Source organism: Pleurodeles waltl, chromosome 11 (genome assembly GCF_031143425.1).
Source record: "Pleurodeles waltl isolate 20211129_DDA chromosome 11, aPleWal1.hap1.20221129, whole genome shotgun sequence".
Classification (NCBI taxonomy): Eukaryota; Metazoa; Chordata; class Amphibia; order Caudata; family Salamandridae; genus Pleurodeles; species Pleurodeles waltl.
Window position 1 is genome coordinate 51,546,545 of NC_090450.1, and position 20,855 is coordinate 51,567,399.

Genomic DNA, 20,855 nt, shown 5'->3' on the forward strand with positions numbered 1-20,855 from the left:
AGAAGTATAAGTGGTGGACCCAAAACCTCAGACCTTAGATCTCCTCAAGATTCCTTCAAGGATTCAAGAGGAACCTCTGCCAGGAGAAGGGCTGAGGAGAAGTGCTGCCCCTGCCTGTGACTGTGCTTTGTTGGGTTATCCTGCAGTTGCTGCGTCTGCCTGTGAAATGGGAAAAAAAACTGGACTTTGTGGTATATTCCTGCTTGAGAAGAATATCCAAACGCTTGGACTGAGCTTGCCCCTGTTCTGAAGTCTCAGGGCCAATGTAAGACTTCCTCCTCCTGCACCTGGACTCTCTGCTGAGACTCCTGCCCTTCCAAGTGGTGCCTAATCCAATCCTATGGCCCTTAAAAGGAGAATCTGGTGAAAAATCAAGAAAGTGTACCAACTTCGGACGACCCCGGACTGACGCCGCTGACGGATTCTGCGATGCCGTCTGCAACTAGAGCCATGGTCCTCGTTGGAGTGCGACAACCCCGCTGGCCCAACGCAGCAGCAGCTTCACCAAAGTCTGTGACTCTGTGAGTCCCGAGGTGCCATGACACCCGACTGTGTGTGTTGGTACAAATACTTTACGCACTGCTTCGGGGTTTAGCCTTTCTGCTTGTGCAAAGCTACCAAGGCGGTGAGCGGGGGTTAACTAAGTGTGTTTCTCCTTTGCCTTGACTACAGTGAGGGTCCTTGCTTGGACAGGAAGCAACCTAACTGCCAACCAAAGACCCCATTTCTAACAGGTACCATCAGAAACACCTTGCCAATATACATCCATGCAGTTAGGCCTTTTGCCGACTATTGGCCTGCTAGGACACATTAGAGACTTTATTCCTACCACATCTATTCTCTATCTACATTTTGCCAAATTACAACTTGGAATGTACAACGGAAAGATGAGGAAAAAAGTCAGGGAAAAATTAAGGTAAACAAATAACCAAACAGCAATCCTATTTTAAAAAAATCGCATGCAGATATTCCAATGTCCATTTCTTTTTCAGCTTTGTGAGATAAAAAGTTACAGGACCAGTGCTTGTGAATAAGGATGTTTCACTGAAAGGCTTTAAATCACAGTCTGGTCATCGAATAAAGTCCTATTTGTCTTCTAGATGTGCAAGAATCGAACTGCAGTTAATCATTTGAGGAAAATCGATAAGCTATCAGGAAGGCGTTTCAAAGCAATGGGCTCTGTCCTATGGTAGCCAGATTAATGTTTCACGTGTTAAGCCTTGTGACATGAGTGTTGCCTCGTGATTGAAATTTTGGCGGATTTGTTTTAGCCACAAGCCCGGTTTATGAAACTGTAGTCTGCAACTAACCCGTACTTTTCAACCTTTGTCCCCTAAAGCATAATAGGAAATGCACTCTGCTTTTTTTTGGTGGTGTGGATTTGGGGTGAATTTCGAACGAGTGATTTAAAGCCGTCCACCTTGTTAAACGCTGGTTTTACATCGAGCAAGTAAATATCAATGTTTCCCCCGCTTGATTTCTGAATTTCCTCTACCATCTATGTGCCTTTCCCATGCCGCCTCTATGTTCTGCAGCTCTCCTAGGTCATGCAGTTTTGTGCCAACACATTCTGTTTTATGTGCAGTCTGTACTAATTTGTGTTGCTGCAGAGGACGTGGTTTCATATCTGATAGGAAACCTGAAAAACAGGTGTTCTTGCTGCAATCACTCCACTCCCCTCCTAAATGGCTGGCATGTTCTACCGGTCACAGAATGAAACACACTTTCTGATTTTCTTGCAACATTATCTCATCATCCTGTGGGTGTGTTGGTTCTCTAATGTTTTCCACAGTTTACCAACTGCTTCAACAGGCTTTTTAATTGTAAGTTATAACCTTAAAGTTGCAAATTTCATTCTGTGACTCTGGTCTGTGGTGGCCCTTAGTTCACGTCAATGTCAAAGCCACATATGGGGAACCTTTTCTTCGTGGGAGCTGTCGCCATCCTTTGCTCTCCTGGCATCAATAGAAAGGTCATCTCTAAGTCAGAGCAGGGAAACTACAGCCCTTGCTGCACCTACTAAGGTGAAAAACTTTAGTTTACTTTAAGGACCAAAAACGAACTTGTCCTGCATTTACCATGATGCACTGGGTCTGACTGCATGCTGGAGTGTGAGGCGGGGTGCCCCCTTTCTGGTTTTCCCAAATACAGCCCTATATCAAAACTTAATTAACAAGTTGATGAGTCTCCTGTATGTACACAACTGAGTCATTCTCCAGGACCAACAATGAAGCAGAAGTCCTTTTAAGGAACTGAGATGTAGGATTTTAACCTCTTGCTCAGGCATACCCAAAGTGACTTAATTCAGAAAATACCTAATTTACCCAGCTAGACTCTCTTGAGACTTCTCACAGCAGAATTAGGAGGGACACGTGTAGCTAAATCGGTTGTCTTAGACCACTACTCTTTTGGTATAACACTTTGGGCAAATTCAAATGCGCTAATGGACCTGGAGACCTTCAGTAACCTATTGCCCCAAGAGTGGGTCACCCATCTTCCAAAGGATGCTCATATCTGGAAATATTTGCTTTCCCTTGGGCATAGCAAATATTGTCTGAAACCAGAAGTACATAAATGATAGAGCAAGCCTAAAATGGAAATAAAATACATGGCAATAATATAATACTGGAAACATTCTTTTTTGAGTGCTACACCAGGCATTGCCGGACTAGCCAGCCTGCCACGTGGGCAATCCCCTGGGAGGCTGGGGCCCCAGGAAGCCGGTTTTGACACTTGGAGGCAAGTTTATGCCTCCAGGATTGGTGGTGCACATTGCGCAAGCCTAGCAGCAACTTGAGAGTTGCTGGTTTTGTTTTGATGGTTTGGAACTGGTTCCATCTCCCATTAGCACGCCTCTACATGGGGGCTGAATTTATCATTTTGCCAGGGCTGTTTTAAGTTCCCAGACTGTCCCTAACTCCAGGCACATCACGCCCCTGCCACAAATCTCACTGGCACAGTGAGTGGTAGATAGGCCACGTGTTCCTAATTTTTTAGACATTTGTACTTGAGGTTTTGTGTGGGGAGCCTTCCTCTTTGCTATTTATAAACAAGCATTTGAAAAATGCAATGGGTCTCGCATTTGCTCGAGTTAGAGCTATTAGCATTGTAAATTCCTAACTGGATTTTTCTTCCCCACTTAAATTGAAAATAAAAAGTAAAAGAGTTGACATAATTTAGCCGATTCAAAGTGCCATGGCCACCATCAGCGGGAGCGAGGAGAGACACAAAAGGAAAAAGAAGCTCGCTAGCAGTCAAACCTGTCGGCAAACGTGCAATTATTCATGTAACAGAGTCGACGGTCAAGGCGGTAACAAAACTGTCCCAAGGAGAGACAAACGTAAATCATTTACCAATGATAACAAAGGATTTTTGAAAGGCAAGCCCATGAACAGGTGATAGTGATGGGCATGCTGTGGGCGTGGTTAAAGGCCCACAGAGAGATTATAAAACATCAGAGAGCTTGCGCTCCACCTAAAAAAAATATTGGTCCCGAAGTACCTAAGTTTGATTTTCTGAATTTGAGATGCAGTTCCATATTTTCCTTGACCCACGTGTAATGCCTTTAATTTACACTGTTTAAACCTCTGCTTCGAAAATATAAAACAAAGAGCAGAAACAGACCACTTCGGGTTTTGTGTAAAAAAAAAAAAATATATCAAAATTTTAATTTCTGATCCACCCACCAAATCTGATGTGCACCGATTGTAATGTCTTGTACATTAACTGTGTTATATATTAAGATATCCTCTGATTTTGTCAAGGCATATATTATTCTGACATTTTTAAAATGATGAAATATGAAGAATTGATCAAAAGCTCCAGGTGGAATGAAGTGCGCGATCAAGTAAGGTTGGATCTTTTAGTGACTGTTGCTGTCTTGAAAATTAGACAATCTTCCTCCCTAGCTATTTCCCACTCCCCTTGACTCATGAATTTGGGAACGACCTTCTTAATTGAACCACCCCCGTTATATATGTGGATCAAACAGGCTTTTTAAGTGAAAGGTATAACCCTATTGTTGCAAATGTCAAGCTTTGACCCTTCGTAAGAGGTTGTCTGGGATGGTTCTTAGTTCATGAAAATCCAAAGTCACAAATATGTCCCTTTCTTCAATGAAGCTGCCTCCATCCTTTGTTCTCCGGGCATCACTAGAATGGTAATCTCTAAATCAGAGCAATAGACAAAACAGCAAAAATAACTCTTACTCTCTAACGCGTTTCAGGAGACAAAGCTCCCTTGTTCACAGAGACATGTTAGAGAGTAAGAGTTCTTTTTGCTGTTTTGTTTATTCTGCCACATTAAACTTATTTTTCGATAGTGACACGAGTGGCTGTAACCCTTTCTTCTTTTCAAGAGGTGATTTGTTGAATATATATATATATATATATATATATATATCCAAACTCTCCTTCACTAATGTGAAGATATGCACTCCAGTGTTGAAACAGCAATACGAATCCGGCTCACATTGCAGTTCAGAATTTATTATTCCTGTGCAGTCACCAATACTGTATGGGCACGTCCCTTGAACACACACCGCAGTTGGAGGGTCTCAGCTGTAGAGGAGTGTAAGATACATATATTTATTTTTATATATATATATATATATATATATATATATATATATATATATATATATATATATATATGTCATTTAACAGCTCGGTGAGGATGACACTGTGTCAATTCTATGCTAAGATTTTGCTGTACAAATGGCAAAAGACTTTGTCACTATCTAGCTTGGCGTGGATAGCACTGTGCTGATCCTGTGCTTAAAAACTTTGCTAGATAATCAGACCTTTGAGGTGAGAAAATCTAGAGTGTAGCTGGTGTTACAGGGTGCTCCTTACTAGAGCTGCTCTCCACCTAAACTTGGGAACTTCCCAGAGTTCTCCTTTGTTTTTTGCATAATTTATGTGTCACTCTAACCCTGAAAGGGCCTCGTTTTGATATATATATATATAAATCTTAGCACATGCGGCCACTAGTTAGGAATGACAAACTAGCGACTCTGTCCTGAAGAAAGCCATATTGACCAAGTGGGCATTGAAAAAATGTCTGACACATGTAGACCTTGGGTGTGGGAGATCAGCACTATCTCGCATCATATTCACTATTGTTTTTAACCTTACCAAAGGTTTCCATTATTACAATTGCCTTGATGGTGGACAACCTTGAGGTAATTTGAATTCACTGATCCTCAAAAGAAACCCTCTCGGCTGTAATTCAGGTGTCGCAGCACACCCAGATGCACTAAGCCCTATAATGAAGGATGCCACTAACTAGTGTTAGTGCGTGAGAGTTCTTTTAGGAACTGAAAGGAGTAGCCTTCCTCACGTTAGTGAGGGGCATCAGATGATGTTTTAAACATTGGTAATGAGCTCACTTTCACTGACTTTTGTTTGTGATAAGGGAAGTGAAGTGAAGTGAGATTTAATCTCTTCTCACTCTCTCGGTTTGTTATTTTCTGAGCAAAATTTGAGACATCTTTGGGAGAGTAAACTTTGAGACATACAGAGGTATCATCCGCCTACTTAGGATAAAGAATTGCAGAGTTCTTTAGTGTGAATCCTACTGATTAAATATACAGGTTGTTTAGAGCAGTGCCAAGAACAGAGCTCTCTGAGACCCCCTGAATTAAAGAAACAAAAATTCATATTTTTACAGATTTGTCAAGTGAAAGGTGAACCAATTAAGGACAATGCCATCAGTATCCATGCTTAAAGGTCTCAATGAGCGGAAAATGATTTGCTGTATCAAATGCAGCAGATACATCAAGAAGAACAAAGAGACAGGAGCCATCTGTCCGAGGATGAGGAGCGCATCAACAATGGTTTGGAGGAACGTGGTTTCCATGCTGCAACTTTGTCTGAAACCCAACTGACTTTCAAGCTCCAGCGCCTCAAGACCCTCACAGGTGATTTGCTGTGCACTATAAATATTTGATTGACATTCATTAATGATATCATTCTTAAGACTGTGACACATCTTTCAATAGCTTTTGAGAAAACTGCACAACCTGAACAAGGTGAAAGTGTCGGAGATTACCCACAGGGAGGGCATTTTAAGAACTCTGTTGACCTGTTCATTCTAAAGTCAGGCAGAGAGCACACCTTCTCTCAAAGAGTTCATTAGATTGGTCAAAAGAGCAACATTTGGTGTTTCAGGTCCTGAGTGAAGTTTCCTGGTACAGTTCCATGAAGTGTTTGGAGGGTTTAGTCTTCATTACAATTGTTGATAGACTAAGTCAAAGTGGTGCCATTTAACCATGGGTTTACATGCAGAATTCCTAATCCACTGCAAGTTTGGGAGATCAGTCAATGATTGCTCAATGGAGTACACTTTTTGAGTGAAGAACTTAGCAAATCCCCCCCATCTAGCAGAAAGGGCTTTACATCTAATAGAGGGAGCAGGCTTATTAGCCTCTCTGGCAAATTAGAAATACTTCTTCAGGGTGGCTTTTAGCCCTATTGATGAAGCTCTTGAAATGGGTTGCCTTAGCATTAAAACTGTTTCTTTTATAGACTGTCCTACAGTCTTGGGACGGTTCAGGTAAAGAAAAGACGCTGGTTAGCTCTACTTTTTTCCACGATTCTTAAAGTTTTTTTTTTTTCCCAGTAGAGACCTATGGGAACTAAGGGGCAGAAGTTTTCTGTATTTTTCACTTCCTCTCAAGGGGGTCATGGTTATCCTACCGTCAATTAATACATTAATAATACTAGCACTGCTTGTGAAGTCTGGAAAAACACCCTGGAGACATTAGCAAACAAGATGGAAAGTGAAATAACCTAGTTGCTAACACACCCAGAACAGTTAAAAGGCTGAGAAGAGTTAAAGAAGCAACTGACTGACTCACAATTTAGAATGAGGACAGGTTATCAGTTTGAATATGTGCCTTAAATTTGGCAAAAACAAAGCAATCAAGGTTGTGCAATAAATAAAATAAATAAAAAATGCTCTAATGCATAACAAGCAATACACCCGAGTTTACTTATAAAACCCAAGCTGACCTAAAGAAAACAGAGCCTGGAAATGCAATTTTACAGAAGATAAGAATGACTCGAAAAGGCACCGCCCATGGTAAAAGCTCTAGTAGGAATAGTCAAAGAATGTACTGAAAACCTGAAAGCAAAGATTGCTATCATATGTCTACACATTTTATTGAGATCTCTTTAGTGCAGGCGGATGTTCACTTACCAATCTTACGCAATTAAGCGGACTGAACAATTAACAAAGCCAGTTTGTAGATTTAACTTTTTCACTACAATTGTAAATCACAAACAATGATATTAAGCTGGTTCCTCAAGGCATAGCTTTAAGACATAAATCCTGGGTTGAGCATGTGCATTATACAAAAAATGAAAAGCTCCAGAAAATAAAAAAATAAATAAAACTTAAGAACTGTTAACCCAGCAACGGAAAGCCAACTGAGCATGCTTGGGAAAATAACCAAAGAAAGGGTAACTTTAGATTTCCAACCAATCAAGGCAAAAGGGTTCACCTTTTGTGGGTGCAGTGTGCAACTGGCACAGCAACTGAAAAAAATACAGTGATGCTTTGGAACTGGTGACAGGGTATAAAGCCCCAGGAAATAAGAATTAAATTAAAGCAATAACTAATAACATGATAAATCATAATTATCTTCCTGAACATACAGACTTTAATAGTGTAGACACCAATTCCACACTCATCATTGACATAACTCACATCAGAATGGTTGTATTGTGTGTGCAGAACATTTTTGGCATGGTTGCAAGAAGTAGGCAGACATCATAGAGAGTCTAACCCAATGAAATGCATCAGTTCTACTAATGGATCATGAAGGAAGGTAGAAATGGAAATTGGTGCATCATAAAAGCCAAACCCCTGGCTCTTCATATAAGCCCCTTTGGGGCGACGCGCCTACGCACGTGCCCAAGCACCTGGATACCCACTGAGGTGATTAGTGCACCATTCAAGTTAATAAAACATAGCAAAAGGAATTTCTGGGGAAGGAAGCCTAAACTACATTCCTTGTTACCTTTTGTACAAGACAGAAGACACTAAGGTACAATCTCTTCAAATTAACAGCCACAAAGATATTTAAGATATACTGGGTGTTCAGCCATCTGCAAAATAACAGTGATAAGACATACAACCAAATAAAAATACACTTTGTTATAATCCACAAATGAGTCATTGACAATGGCCAAACATTTCACACACTGCCTTCTGAGGTAACAAAAAAGTGTGTGTTTGCACAAAACTCTGAAATTAGCACCTACTACATACATGTTTCTGACAGTTCAATTTGGCAGTGAGAATGTATATTTAAGTTCTATATTTTGTTGTGAAAAATTTTTTCCTAAACCCACCAAGAAACCTCTTCTTCAAGTTGATATAATCCTTTGACACATGTTAAATTTAATGGTGTCAGCAAAGCAAACTGCATATGGGACTCATCTCAAAACGCAAGCAAGCTTCACCTGATTTTACGAACTACTGTATTACCGGTCTTGAATATACTTGACAACCAAATCACTAGCTCCTGGATAAATATACAATTGTATCCATCAGTGTATCCAACATGGCTTCCTCTGTGCAAGATTCTCCTTTTTGCTACTGTTTGAAAGTTTCCTCATCCAAGACACTGTCAAGCTACCAAGCTAGTTCTCCTTTAGAACACACATGATGCAGTCTAACCGTGGAGACCGTAAATTGATCTTTACACCAAATACTCTTAATGGGATAGCGTGGCCTGACTGTTTTACCCAAAACCTAACTAGCCTCAGTACAGTAAATATTTTGGGTTGCAGAATTTGTACGTAAATGGAGTATCCAACAGGCTTCTCCGTGTAAATTATGTGTAATGACCCAAGACAGGAAGGGTTATTTCATGGTTATACTTCCTTTAATCAGCGGACGATCCCAACATAAAATATATTGGTTTTGCAATAATGGTTCTGAATACTGAAACTAGTGTGGATGAAATACCTGTGCACCTGTCATTAGGGTTAGCTTTACATGATTGAGAACATTTACTTGTTTTAAACCATGAATGCAGGATGCAGAATGGCAGTGTCCACAAAGAAACCACAACAACAGTCTCATCTGACACTTGTTCCTGTCCCACCACCTTTGTCTTGCTCCAGGTCCTCTTTGACTGTAATACACAAGGTTTACCACCAGAGCAATCCCTGGCAGAAGTATGTCTTGTGTCAAAATGCACCAGCCCCATAGTGGCTTTTGGAGGAAGGGTAAGGCCTGCTCTTCACAAAAACATCTCTGAGTAGGTAACAACTCCCTCAATGTAGCTGGTTGAGATTTCAACGTTTTAAGATGCATTGATACTGACTGGCAGTGGGCTTCTGCCCTAGTGGCATGGATTTTGACTAAAGTGTGGGCATCGAGGTAAGCTTATTGGAGACCTTCACAGACACAAACCTGTGTGGAACCCTGCTGCACCACTTTCTGAAAATTGAGATGTGTGTCGCTTGCTTACTCAGGTCTCAGAGTATGATTGATACCCTAATGAGGATCGGATGGAATGCTCTCCTGCTGACCTTAGCTCTGTGGAAGACCCGGTCATCCTAATGAGTCTAAAAAAGGTGCTCTCTACCTATAGACATTTTCCATCAAATGCAAGTGAGCTGAATTGTTACTCTGCTGGATGAGCACACTGCCTCTCTTACATCAAGGTGTTTTTCTGTTGCTTTTGTTTACCTTGGCTGGACCTCCAGTGCGCTATTTCCTTTAACCCCCCTGCCTCTGCCAGATGCGGGGTGAACACAGGGCCATCACCCGGATCGCAGAAGAATGACTATCCTTGTCCTAACATGCAAACATCCAGCCCTAGTTAGCGTAGAAACTGAACAAAGATAACTCAGAGGGAGCCTTCATCATCCTAGCGTATGCCCCTAAGCCTGTTGGCGTATACACCGATTATCTCTGTGGGTTAGCTGGTCCTCTGCCCTGCATCAGCACATGTGCCTTTATGTTTAGACTGCGGGGTCTTTGTCTAAATCACTACGACGCCCAAGTCAGAAGATATCCATATTTCAAAAGAACTGCAGACCCTAATCCATCAACAGTGGAATAAGCATATCTTATGGTCCCCATCACTCTTGGCTGAACACAGATAAACTGGATTTCACTGAACCACAATCTTGATTTCCTTCACTACATCTGTCAGGTTTTGCATGGAGGGACTGTCGGTTTTCTGATGTTCACTGTCTGTTACTGACTTTGAACAGCATTGAAAGAATTTGGTGCTTTGTGTGGGACGGAATTACACTTCTCAACGTCGCTTACGAGTTAGAAGCAGTACACCGCTACTGATCAGCGAATGGGTAGAGGCCATGAAGAGGCCACGCGGGAGCCCACTGCTGCATCTGTACCTTATTCCGTTGCTTCATTCATATTGTGCGATTTTCCGTTGTTTAGTTACTGTTTGCATAATGTTTTTTCTGGAATTTTTTTTAAGTTCTGAGTTTTTTTATTTATTTATGCAGCACGAACAATATTGTACAGTTCTATTGAACGTTTGCAGAAAAGTCCTGCAAATTTCTACACGAGTTGCTCTTTTGCAACATGTGCTACTTTGCACCCTGTGTGACCAACAGCCAGACTACTACTCTCTTAAATAATATTTTGCTATTGGCAGTTGACTTCGTTCATTACAACGTTGTAACACAGATATCAATGAACATTGTTCTGAGTACAGTAGGAGGTCGGTCTCTTGTGCTAAAACTCATGAGCTGTCATACCCATGGCTGCCATGATAGGGCAGTGGTCAAAAAGGCAAGTGAAGTCACTTACAATGCCCTATGATTTTAGAGAACTGGCACATCATCCATTTCTAGCGCCAATGTAATGTATGGACTACGCTAGGTGAAAGTGTGCAGATATGTATGTGCTAGGCGTATAAGAATTAACCACTGAAAATTATTTACTTGGTGCAATCTTAAGTTTCCTAGTTTATACATTGTCTCTGTGACATAAATACATATAAACATAGTGACATAGTCAAACATAATAGACTCCAAGAGACAGATGTACGAAGCATTTTTCCAGTTGCAAACTCCAGATTCACAAAATCAGGCAGTTTGCATCCGGAAAAATGCATTTTGGGATGTTTTCTTTCTAAATTGTGATTCAGTAACATGTTATCGAATCGCAATTTGGAATTGCACATACATACCGATTCAGTATTAGGAAGGGGCTTGTTTAGGTTGTCCCTTCCTAATTCCGAATCACAGTGGTAGGTAAAAATGTTTTGCGACCGAAATGCAGGTGGCAAAACATTCTAATTTTTGTACCTACTTCAATTAGGTGGCAACCCATTGACAAATGGGAAGGGTTCCCCAAGGGACGCCTTCCCCTTTGTGAACGTTTGTAAAAACATTTTTTAAGAGCAGTGGTCCCACTTACCACTGCCTGCTTTTAAAAAATCAAAAGAAAACGTTCCATTTTTCTTTTTTAAACGCATCCCGTTTTCCTTTAGGGAAAATTGACAGCATTTAAAGGAACGATTGCTTTATTAAAAAGCAATCACAGGCATGGTGGTCTGTTGACCCCAACAGATAACCATCTGTCTGATGGCTGCGACTCTCAATGGGGCGCAAACTGCTTCCTACCTCATTAATATTCATGAGGTAGATCTATTGGCGACCCACTAGGAATCCCTAATGAAACTCAAAGGAGTTTAATATACTAGGAATACCGATTTCCTAATTGAGATTCTCTTCAAACGCAATTAGGAAATTGGTATTCCAAATGTTAGTACATCTGGCCCTAAATGCCTATAGTACATTAAGGGCCAGATTTAGCAAAGGGTTTCACCCATTCTGTGTCTATTGGAAAATGTGTTGGTACATAGGCCCTAAATATCCTTCTCTAAATAGATTAAGAAAACTAGCCTTTTTGTTTTGTTTGCTTTAAATAAATGTGCACATTCTCTCAACTCTTTCAAAGATCATGTGAAGTGTTAACGCCCATGATACCAATGGTGTGGTCCAAGGTCAAAAGACACTTCTAAACTTCTGGCAGCCCAAAGAATTTAAGGGAAAAACTCAACTGCTATTTCTAGCATTGTAAGTTCCACACAAATACAGCAATCAGTGTTTATTAGGTGAAAAAGTGCCAAAACATACAAAGACATGATTTACATGAGAGACTACAGTATTCAAACTCCTACTAATCCATTTGCTTCCTTATGGCCTGAGCTGGCACAATGTGGTACTCATTCATGGCAGGAACACAATTCCTTCTACAGGTACTGAAACCTATGCCAATGTGTTAGTCCCAGACCTGTTTTTCACGACTCGCTGAGTGGCATAACTGGTTTTTCCATACGCACATGAGTAAGTTTATCCCGGCTTCTCACAGTAACCGTACATTCATCTCCTGGAGTTGAACACTTCATTGGTGCCAAATTGACAAGACCGGTTGCAAAAAAATCTTTGACACATTTCCTGTCGGTTCTGTGGCATTCACCTGAAGTAGGCTAGTGTTAGGTGTGGGCATGATACAGCTTGGGCAATTTCTCACCTTTGATCAAAGTTAAAGGACAGCTGGAATCCAAAGAAACAAATGTATTTCTTTACAACTACTAGTTCTCCTATTTGAATTCCAAGGTCTAACCCTACAATATCTATGAATAGTTTGCATTTATACTGTGAGAATTTGACAATTTATGTGGTGGAGGAGCCTATTCAAGGTGGGTCTTTTAATTTATATAAACAGCGTGAGTGCGAGAGGTTGAGAGGAAGATAAACTAATATCTCCTTTATAAAATTCAGGTTCACATGTTCTACTTTCTCATTCTTTCTCAATCATTTCATTGTCTTGTACTGCTTGAGACCAACAACTTCCACCTTTCATGCCTTCTTTTTGACTTGCAGTTATTTCTACATCTTCTCACTTCCACAGTTGCCAAAAAGTACCTCGCTCTTTTAATTAACAGGCTTTATTTAGGAAGTTACTTTAGTCTATAAATGTGCATCTAATGACTACACCAACACACCTCATCTTGGAACAAGATTTTAGTCCAACTGCCCATACGTGTTCGACAAGAGATAATCTAGAGGACCACTCTGAGATGGCCAGTGCAGCCCCATACGGCACCATACATTTCTTTACAGTAAATGCATTTAAGTAGGGAAATCAAAAGGACCCACAAACTAGTTCAAAACATTATGAAGCATCCAAAACAATAAGTAAAACGATAAACAAGATTAAGTGCCACAGAAGACAGCCTTTCCTTCTGTTTAGAGCATGTTGCACAGAGGAAACTTTAATTGTTCCCTTATACAACAAGATCTTCCACCTTTGATCTAGGTAACGACTATCGCTGTGGTTGGAAGTTCACAAAGCGGACCTCTTTTCGCAATGTCATCTGGCAAAGGGTTAGACTTTGTTGGACATGTAAAAAGGGGAAAGGATTTTCAAAGGAACACTAGTGTACTTCTCAGATATCCTGAAAGATTCTCAATTAGAAGAGAAACTAATCATTGCGACTCGTCATTGAGATCAGAACCTTAGCCCTCTAACTTTAAATTCACAGACCTGCGGTACCACATATATCGAAATTGATTTAAGTGTTGAAAGAATTATATAGAACGCAGGGGGCAAACTGATATGCTGGCTCTAAATAAGCGACAAACAGTAACCACATGCTCAGCTCCATGGCAAAGAGACACATCTTAATATCAGCACACTACACAACATTTAGTAACCTGGGTTACCCATATCGAACCCGACTTGAAGAATTGAGTTTCGCGTGCACTGTCCAACTTTTCCTTGTTACTCACCTAAAATAAGCATACGTTCACCCTCGCGAACACAGCACTATAAACCTTGTGGGAGCATGTCTGGTGTGGTTTCTTAGCTCATATATTTAATTCTACCTGTGCTGCCAAGTGTGGTGACATCATTTCACTTTAAAATGCTGAGGGAAGGTCTCACTGTAACTTACTTCTTCAGGCAGGTGTTTTTTGGAGGGGAGTGAGTTTTTAAGTTAGCACTTCTCCAGCATAATTCATATTGTCCTGGTATCTTCCAAAAGGAAAGACGAGGTAACAGGCAATTTAAAAGTAACACATCAATAAGGGACCAAATCCAGCCAGTCTAGATTTCTGTTTCTGAGATTACCTGCAGTGACGAGTATTAAAACAAGTCACTAGGCATAACTAGGCTACTAAAAAGACATCGAAAACTCAATATCTATTTGGGACCATATCATTAAAGCCTAGAGTATCAACGTACAGATTCCATGTTACACTTGCACAGACCTGAACCGATCAAACAGTTTAGTAGCAATTTAACGCCACTTGGTGTTCTAAATATTTAGCAGAATGGAGAAGGGTGAGCTATAAGTTATTCAAAAGGCACACATAAACAAAAGCCTTCTAAAGTGTAGGGCAGCATAGTTTTAGAAACAACTGTAAAATAAAATATTAATCAAATCGCCACAACTTCGACTTTTGAAAGGCTGCGAAACCAGCAAAGCTGCGCTGGGCAGACAAAGTTAGTCAAAGAGAAAATGCAGGAAGGATTTATCAATATTTAAGGATCACGGAAACGTTCACTAACCTGGGGCCCCCATAAGTGTAGCGACTCCATTTTGCGTGTTTGACACAGGTCGGTGGTTAAGAAAATGCAAAACAAAATCCAGAAAGGAAAAATAAACCTAAAATAAACAGGAACTATAATGACACTCCGCCGTGACCTACTAATAGTCAGAGTAGGGCTCTCGCACTGCCTTCAAGAAAGGCCACACCCACAGCCTCCTTCAGCCTATCAGCTGCGTTAGGAGAACGCAAGCCACTCCCTCTATGCTAAATATTACTCACAGAGGGAAGCAGGAGTGGCAGACACACTGAGTTAACCATTTCTGCATTCATGTTGCAACTTGCACGTGAAATTTGTGCTTCGAAACTCAGTTTATAAGCCAGCCAGGATGTTTACACAAAAGTACCTGCCTCCACACAAAGCACTTATGCCCGAAAATGTACTTAATTACATGCATGTTCAGTGGGCGGCTGCATTCGAATTTATTTTTTAATTTACTGATGCAAACGTGAGTTTAGATGAATTTTCACAAGGAAAACACTTCACAAAGGGTGAACTCTGTGTTAATTTGGCACTTTGACCCGTAAAACCTTTCATGCTCTATCAGCACTAAAAATAAAAAACGCACAGAGGTGCCTATATACAACGGCCAATGTCCAAGTAGCTGTTTTTTACACGCACGTATTTTCGTTGTATGTGCTTTGTGTTGTAGTTGCGTGAAATATGTATGCGCTTGTGGGGTTGTGATCCTTTTGTTGAAGTGGGTCATTTATTTTCTAATGTCTCTACCAGCGAGCCTCAGCTGCTCAGTGACGTGGTTTGCTTGTGGAACTTCAAGCTCCAGTGTAGAGCTGAACAGTGATGGTGCACAAATTGCCCACATACAGCTGCTTTGTTAGGACTATAGACCTCACTAGCCCTCACTACTGTAGCGCCTGCACAGTGACTCCCTTTTTAAGCAGTGTCCCTACGCACCTTCCCTCAGGACCGAGACTACATAACCCATGCACTGACATCACTTCCTCAATACTAGAACACCTTTGACAACTACTGTCTTTCGAAACCCCTGTATTGTGACATCACTCTCGGCATTACAGTCCACGCCAGACCTGCAGAAGCACTGCAGAGCTACCACTGTGCCTGACATCAGCCCACAGCATTTCAGTCCACGCCAGAACTGCAGCGCTGCCCTGTGTCGTGACACCAGCCCTCAGCATTACAGTCCACGCCAGAACTGCAACAGAACCGCAGCGCTACCCCTGAGCTCTGACACCAGCTCTCGGCATCCACTCGAATCCAAGACAGATTTATAGAGCATGACTTATCACCCAGGGGGTATCTAGGCGCTGGGAGTCGTGGCTGCGAGCTGGTTAGGTTATTCCTCAAAAAGCCATGTCTTGTGTTTTCTCCTGAATTCGGTGAGGTTGGGGTTCATAAGAGGGTTGGTAGGTTGTTTCAGTTCTTTTTGGCGATGTAGGAGAAGGCACGGCCTCCCCTTCAGGTGTGACAGATTCTCAAGGTTTGGGCAAGGTTAGTTGATCTGAGCTCTCTGACGGGCTGTTAGAAGGAGAGTATGTGGTTAATGAGGTTGGGTCAGATGTTGTGGAGGACCTTGAAGGTAATGGTGAGAACCTTGAACTTGCATCTCTTGTGTACGGGCAGCCAGTGTAGGTACCTGAAATGGGGGTAATGTGGGTTCTTCTGGGTAGATCCAGGACAAGTCTTGCTGCTGCGTTCTGGATGGTCTGGAGTTTGTGGAGGAGTTATGTGTGGGAGTCCCAGGTATAGGGCTTTCCCTAGTCTAGTCTGCTGGTGACTGTGGCCTGGGTTACTGCTTTTCTGGTTTTGGTGGGGATTCATTTGAAAAAGTTACGAAGCATGTGGAGTTGGTGGAAGCAGGATGATGCCATGGTGTTTACTTGTTGTCTGAAAGTGAGCTTGTTGTCCATGACGAAGCTGTGATTTCAGGTGTGTTCTGTTGGGTTTGAGGGTTGTCTGAGAGCGGAAGGCCACTGAGTTGTCCTGGGGGAGGAGCTGTTCCCAAGGATGATCAATTTTGTGTTATCTGTGTTAAGTTTGAGGCAGTTGCCTCGCATCCAGTCGGCTACATGGCACATGACTTTGCTGAAGTTTTCCCTGGGGGAGGTGAGGTCTCTGGGTGAGGTGTATCCTTCGGCGAGGGAGAGGACGAGCTGCATGTCGTCAGTGTATGAGATGATGTTGAGTCGGTAGGAAGCATACAATTTCTGCCAGTGGTGTCACGTAGGAGTTGAACAGGGTGGGACTCAGGGACAAGCCCTGGGGGACTACGCATATGATGTCCTTGCATTCTGAAGTAAAAAGGAGGGAGGCAGACTTTCTAGGTGCGTCCTGTGAGAAAGGCGTGGATCCATCTGAGGGCATTGCTTCTTATCCTGATGTGATGGAGTCTGGAAATGAGGGTGTAGTAGGAGATGGTATTGACTGCGAATGAGGAGATCGGGTAGGTTCAGCGCTACCTTCTCTCCTCGGTCTAGGAGGGATCTGATGTCATCGGTTGTGGCAATTAAGGTGGTCTTGGTGCTGTAGTGGGCGCAGAAGCCGCGATTGGAGCTGTCCAGTAAGTTGTATTTTTGCAGCTGTTCAGAGAGTTGTTTGTTGAAGGCTTTATCTAGCATTTTAGCTGGGAAAGGGAGCAGAAGGGGGGGTTGATAATTTTTTAGTTCACCAGGGTGTGTGTAAGTTTTTTTGGGAGTGGCTTGACTTCAGCTTGTTTTCAGATTTTGGAAATAGTGGCTGTTCTGATGGATGTGTTGATGATGGGAGTGAGGACGTGGCTGATTTCCTTCTGGCCCATGTTGAAGATGTGGTGGGCATGGGGATCATTGGGTGAGCCGGAGTGGGTTGATCACATGAGATCCACAGTTTCCTGGGTGGATCATGGTGTCCAGCCCATGATCAGCGGCTGTGGGATCCTCCTTCTAAGGTAGGTAGGTGTTCGAGGCTGGTGGGTTGGTGAGGAAAACTTGTGTAGATTGGCGTGATCTTAAATGTGGAAGTATTCGACCAGTGAGTCGCAGAGAGTCTGTGACGGTTGCACAGCATTACACTCCATGCCAGAACTGCAGCAGCACTGCGTGGGTACCCCTGTGCCATTGACACCACCCCATAGTGTTACAGTCCATGCCAGCACTGCAGCGTTTCCCCTGTGCTGTGGTTCCAGCCCAGAGCATTACAGTCCACAACAGAGCTGCAACAGCACTGCAGCACTCCCCCTGGGCTGTGACCACAGCTTTATAGTCCACACCAGAACTGCAGCAGCACAGTTGTGCTAACACCTGTGCTATGACACCACCCCATGGCATTACAGTCCATGCCAGCACTGCAGCATTTAGATGTGCTGTGATAGCCCACAGCATTGCAGTCAATGCCACAATTGCAGCAGCATAGGTAGCTCTACCTCAGGGCCATGACACCGGTCCACAGCATTACAGTCCACGCCAAAACTGCAGCAGTACTGCAGTGTTATCCTGTGCCGTGATGCCAGTCCTCCTCATGACACTGCATGCCAGAACTGCAGCAGCACTGCAGTGCTACCCTGTGCAGTGGCACCAGCCCTCAGCATTACAGTTCACTCCAGAACTGCAGCAAATCTGAAGTGGTAAAATTCTGTGACACCACCCCACATCGTTACAGTCCACCACAGCACTGTGGCATTTCCCTGGGCTGTGACACAGCCCACATCATTACCGTCTATGCCAGAAATGCAGCAGTACTGCAGAATTTACACCTGTGCCGTGATGCCAGCCCGCAACATTACAGTCTGTGACAGAACTGCAGCAGCACAGCAACACTACTCTTGTGCACTGACACCACCTGACAGCATCACAGTCCACCTCAGAACTGCAGCAGCACTCAAATGATACCCGTGTGCTGTGACAGTAGCTCACAGCATTACAGTCCATGCCAGAACTGCAGCAGCACTCCAATGCTACATCTGTGCAGTGACAGTAGCTCACAGCATTGCAACACAAACTCAGCATTGGATTTAAAACTCTGACTGGATACACCATATGGCATCAGTTACTCAAAGTATTTCCAGGTGAATTCACAGTAAGAAATACAAGATCTCAAAGGTGATGACCTGATTTAAAAAAAAAAAAACCATGAAATAAGACAGAAGCCAGTGTGCAGAATTTCTTACAAATGTACTCTTTATGATAAGTAAAATGCCAAGAACACAAACGTGGGCAGTAGACATTTTAAGCCCTCTGGGTGCATGTATTACTAAAACCATCACTGGCATCAGTGAGGGTTTATTAATATGAGATGTTTGATACCAAGCATCCCTATTTTCAGTGAAGCCATCATGTATCTTGGGAACCCATAGTGACCAGTGTCCAGCACATGTACTTAAATGGCTTCCCTGTTCACTCACTACATCTAAGAATCGACAAAGACATAGCAGGGGCATATCCGCTCATGAAGATATGTCCTCACATGCAATGTAACATGCCCTGCCTTAGGGCAGTAAAGCCTGCTGTACGAATGACTTACATATATTGCACACCATGTTTAAGGGACATGGTGCACGGCTGTGTACCATGTCATGTTTTCACTTTCAGCTGCACCAAGACACACAGCCTGCAATGGCAGTCTGCATGTGCTAGATGGGGCATCCTGCAGCCCTTGGGGACCTTCTTTGATACTGGGGTACCATTTACTAGGGGCCACGTGGGGGTACATTTATTTTGCCAATTGTAGATCAATTGTATAGTTTTAGGGAAAGAGATCTGGCAATGGGGACCTGGTTGGCAAGAATGCAGTGCACTTTCAGTCAAAATTGCATCACATACCAGGCAAAAAGTGAGGGTGACCATGTAAAAAAGGGGCACTTTCTACATCTGCCCACAGAAAAAGATTCCACAACAAAACTTAATGGAGCATTGTTCTTAAAAGGAGTAGATGGCAGTGACTATTGCTTTCAATATGGAAGGCATCATGAAATAAAGACTTCCAATAAATCAATCAATCAATCAATCAATGTATTTGTAGAGTGCACTACCCACCCGTAAGGGTCTCACAGTTCTGAGGTAACACGTAGTGCTTGATAAATGCTTACTTGAAGAATGATAGAAATAAGTATGCAAATGCACTATTAGACTTGGTAGGTGATATTTGGAATAAAAATGTTTTCTTTTTGTCTAGAAAATGCTCAAAAAAAGCCAAATTCTAAAAAATGTGACAGGACAGTCATTAAATGTTCTTTACTTGCTTATTTAGATGATGCTTGAAGTAAGCATTTTATTTATTATGCAGACTTCATTAGTTCAGGTGGGAAAGCTGCTGGTTCTTCAAAATGGCTTTCATGCATCTCTTTACTGTACCTTACTCCTTGTGTCCACGGTATGCAGTTGTCCCTTAACATCAGCACATTGTGTATAAGAATTTTCCCCACTGAGTCCCTTAGGACACTTCACTGTTAGGGCACCCAAGGAGGTAATTTTTTTTATATTGATCCCTTTTGCATACACTTTTTTTTTCCAATCAGGCCTGCCGCCACCACCAGGTCCATCCCAGGACTGGAAAGCTCACATTGCTAGCTCAGTTTGGAGACACAAGCCTCATCATAAAGCATGCAACATCATATATTTGCAATTTTGCATGATTCCGGTGCTGCCCGCCCTCCTTTCAGACAGTTCTATTCCTGAGCCTGTAGACCCCCTCATGCGTGTGGGGGGGTGGTGGGGGCAGTACATTCTGCCACAGGCAACTCTCGGGTGGCAACTCACAGACTCCTTTTAGAAAGAAAGTGCTGGTCAGTATTCCAACCACAAATGGTTCCAAGTCTCTGCCCTCTTGACCAAATGCTTGCCCATCACTAGACTTCTCAGGAACCAGGAGCAGCTCCTGCCCTAGCCACAGTAACAGGAGCTGTTAAAAGTATGTTACCCTGGCACTCATTGACCCACTCCCACCACCACCATTCCTGGAGGATGTGACGTACAGCCGAAATTAGGGGTGCCACGTGAGATATGCACCCACTGGGCTAAAGCTTTACTGGTCTCTGCTTCCACATCTTTTCTTAAACTTCTTGCACTGAGCAAGCTGCCACACTGGAACCTGAAGCCTTACCTTGGAGAGTTACAAAGGAATGGGTTGGATTTGCTTAGGCAATCTTCAGTGTGAGTCCATCTGTCAAAGTTTATCCTGTTTTCTTCTAAAGTAACACTGAGGTTTAACTATCCATGAGCACTCACAACACCTCACAATACTGACTCCAAAAATATTCAGATGTTAATTAAAAGAAGCCCATTACTTTC

General features: G+C 42.6%; 1 protein-coding gene across 2 annotated transcripts in view; it reads right to left on the reverse strand.

The window, feature by feature from the left end:
• The window catches only part of PLD1 (phospholipase D1), a 370,963-nt gene that overhangs the window by 268,766 nt on the left and 81,342 nt on the right, over nucleotides 1–20,855 (reverse strand). The window contains exon 1 of one of the 2 annotated variants that reach the window (XM_069213037.1): nucleotides 14,575–14,715. The exons of the other annotated variant lie outside the window; for it this stretch is intronic. The gene's annotated coding sequence lies outside the window, so the exon portion shown is untranslated. Of the gene's footprint in view, nucleotides 1–14,574; nucleotides 14,716–20,855 lie in introns of those variants that run through there. 2 annotated transcript variants of the gene reach the window in all.